Source organism: Fukomys damarensis, unplaced genomic scaffold (assembly GCF_012274545.1).
Source record: "Fukomys damarensis isolate Sample0158 unplaced genomic scaffold, DMR_v1.0_HiC HiC_scaffold_25, whole genome shotgun sequence".
Lineage (NCBI taxonomy): Eukaryota > Metazoa > Chordata > Mammalia > Rodentia > Bathyergidae > Fukomys > Fukomys damarensis.
This window is the reverse complement of record NW_022900937.1, coordinates 26,446,346-26,449,837: the sequence shown is the minus strand read 5'-3', so window position 1 is coordinate 26,449,837 and position 3,492 is coordinate 26,446,346.

Below are 3,492 nucleotides of genomic sequence, written 5' to 3'. Positions count from 1 at the left end.
TAAGGTCAAGTTCCCCCCACCACCACCACACCTCTTCTGCAACCCATGGACTAGCAAGTGATCTGCAACTTCAAGAACCTGTACCCAAAGGCACTCTTCCCCAAATGTTTTCATGTCACTGAAGAGCCATCCTTGAGGCTGAAAGAGTTCCTGAAGAAACACTGCAATGTCCACTGCGTCGACCTCATTGACAAAGCCTGAGATGTTATGTACCAGAACCTAAACTCAGCCTGAAAGAAACTGGCCAGGCCAGGGATTTAGCTCAGCAGTTCGGTGGCCTGCCTTGCAAGCGCAAGGACCCAAGTTCAATCCCCGGTACCAAACTGGCCAGAATATGTTACTGAATGTGACTTTGAAGGATTTGATGCATAAGTAGTAGAGATTGTGTCCATGGACAAGAGTGTGGATCTAGACATTGATGGTGCAGACACAGAGGAGCTTGTTGAGGACCACAGGAAGGAGCTGACAATGGACAAACTTGGTGAACCCCAGAGTGAGCAGCAGAAGGCTCTTGTTGAAGGACATTCCCCTGAGGAAGTGGAAAATGGAAGAGTTTAGCAGTGATGTGATAAAACCCATTATGGGAAAATGGAATGGGGGCCAGGATTTGTTTGAGAAGCACCACCCCAACGTAAGGTATAAGAGTGCTGAGTCTGATGAACTAAAACCTGGTCTCTCATTTCTGGAGGGCTATGCAGCACAGGAAAATATAAGTGACATTACACAGACTTTTGTCAAAAGTGACCCTGCAGCTAAGAAACAAGAAAGGACGTCCCTGAAGGAGATCTCTCTCTCCAAACAATAATTTCCTTCCTACCCATCTTCCTGTCCTCCACGCCAGAAGTCATTTTAAATGAGGTTCCTTCCTACCCATCTTCCTGTCCTCCACACCAGAAGTCATTTTACATGAGGGCAGTATTCTCTTTTCATACTTTACAGTACTTTGTTTCATATTTTTGTGGTTGAAAATATACATATAGTTCAGAACAAATTAACCTTCTGTACATTGAATCTTATGGAATGTGAGCAAGACCAACTGCCTGTCGTGTGGAGGGCCAGTGCAACAGTTTGGGTCACAAGGCAGTTGTTCAAGGAATGGCTGCACCAGGTGTTCGCACCCACTGTTAAGAAATATGGATTTGGTTCAGGACCAAAATCAGTTCTCGACTATGTTGGTAGGGGTCAGAACAGATTAATCTTACTTACTGTACACTGAACCTTATGAGGAAATTTGATTCAGAATCATGGGACAAAGGAAGTTAGTGAACCACAGTACCACTGTACTGAGAAGCTCCTGAAACTAATAAATGCAGCAAGGTACTGGGATATAAAATGAACACACAAAAATCAATAGCATTCCCATACACCAATAATGAACCCACTGAGGAAGAAATTAGGAAAACAATACCATTCACAATAGCTTCAAGAAAAAATAAATATTCAGGAATTAACCTAATCAAGGAAGTGAAAGAACTCTATAATGAAAACTACAGTACTCTGAAAAAGGAGATTGAAGAGGACATCAGAAAATGAAAAGACATCCTCTTTCTTTGATAGGGAGAACTAACATAATCAAAATGCCCATATTACAAAAAATATATACATAGATTTAGTGCAATATCCATCGAAATACCATCAGCATTTCTCTCTTAGAAAAAAATAATTCTAAAATGTATATGGAACTAGAGGAGACCTAGAATAGCTAAAGCAATCCTGGGCAACAGCAAGGCAGGGGATATTACAATCCCAGACTTTAAGTTATACTACAAAGCTACAGTTAAAAAAAAAACAGTATGATACTAGCACAAAAACATGTATTAACCAATGGAATAGAGTAGCGGATGCAGAAAAAAGTCCCAAGCACCTTCAGGCAGCTGATTTTTTACAAAAGGGCCTATAATATATACTTTAACAAATGGTGCTTGGAAAAGTGGCTGTCCATCTGCAGAAGAATAAATTTAGATCCATAGCTCTAACTACGTATTAAAATAAAATCAAGATGGACCAGGGCCAGGGATTTAGCTCAGTGGCACAGTGCCTGCCTGGCAAGCTCAAGGTCCTGAATTCGATCCCCAGTACCCCAAAAAAGGAAAAAAAAAAAGATGGATTAAAGATTTAGATATAAAAACAGAAAAACTATTTACTGGAAGAAATGGTTAAACTCTTGAAGATATAGGCATAGGCAAAGACTTCCTGAAAAGAGCCTCAATCACACAAGAAATAATACCAAGAATCAACAAACCATATGAAATTAAAAAGATCCTGCATAGTACAGAGAACAACCAACAGAGTGAGAGCACAACGTGCAGAATGGACTAAAAATTTCACCAGCTACTCCTCAGACAGAAGAGTAATATCTAAAACATATAAAGGACTGAAAAAATAGAATGCCAAAATAAAAGATCCAATAAAAATTGAAATGAACAGACACTTCACAGGAGAAGAAATACAAATGGTCAACAAATATATGAAAAATATTGCGCATTTTTGGTCATTAGAAAGATGCAAATCTAAACAAAACAACACAGAGATTTCACCTTGCTCCAGCAAGAATGACCACAGGACTCAAAAAAACAACTAATGTTGGTGAGATTGTAAGGGGGAAAAAACCCTTCTAAATTGTTGATGGGAATGTAAACTAGTACAACTACTTTCATTTGACTTGGCTATACCTTTCCTGGGTATTTCCCAAAAGTGCTAAATCCATCATACTACAACAGTGCGTGCGTTCCCATGTTTAGAGAAGCACAACTCACGATAGTTAAATTACAGAGATGCTTATAGGTCCATCAACAAATGAATAAAGACTCAATTAAAAAAATAAATAAATGAATAAAGAAAATGTGGTATATAGACAGGATAAAATACTACTCAGTCATAAAGAAGGATAAATTTGAGTCTTTTTTAGGAAAATGAGTGGATCTTGAAACCATACTGCTGAAATAAGTCAGTCAGAAAAGGATAACTATCACATGGTTTCTGTAATATGAGAGAGCCAAAGTATAAACAATTTAAAGAGCAAAATAAGCAGGGACGTGACTCTGGACATAGGACTGTGAGGGTAACACAGGGACTCAGCCTGGCCACGCACAGAGCTGGCCTTGGTGCAGACCCCCCAGCGACCGAGAGCTGCGGCCAGCGTTTGGCTTCCACATCCCTTCTTGGAGCAGCGGCCGCCTGCGGGAGCACCCTGGCTGCTGGGTCTAAGGCCAAGCAGAAACCCTGGAACTGAGGATTCTCTACGCAAGAAGGCCCGGCCCAGCTCCATCGCCAGGGGGCGCCCAGCGCAGAGAGAGTCAGGATGAGTAAGCAGGCGCAGTCCCCACCTGCAGCCCGAGACAGTTTAGACAAAGCGGGACTCGGTGAGGAGTGAGGAAAAGCGGAGAGAAGGGCGGGGCACAGCGGGACAAGGCGTGAGGAGGGGTGGGGCGGGAAAAGGAGTAGGGGAGAGGCTGTGTGAGTGGACTGGGCGGGCAGGGAGTGGAGCGGAGA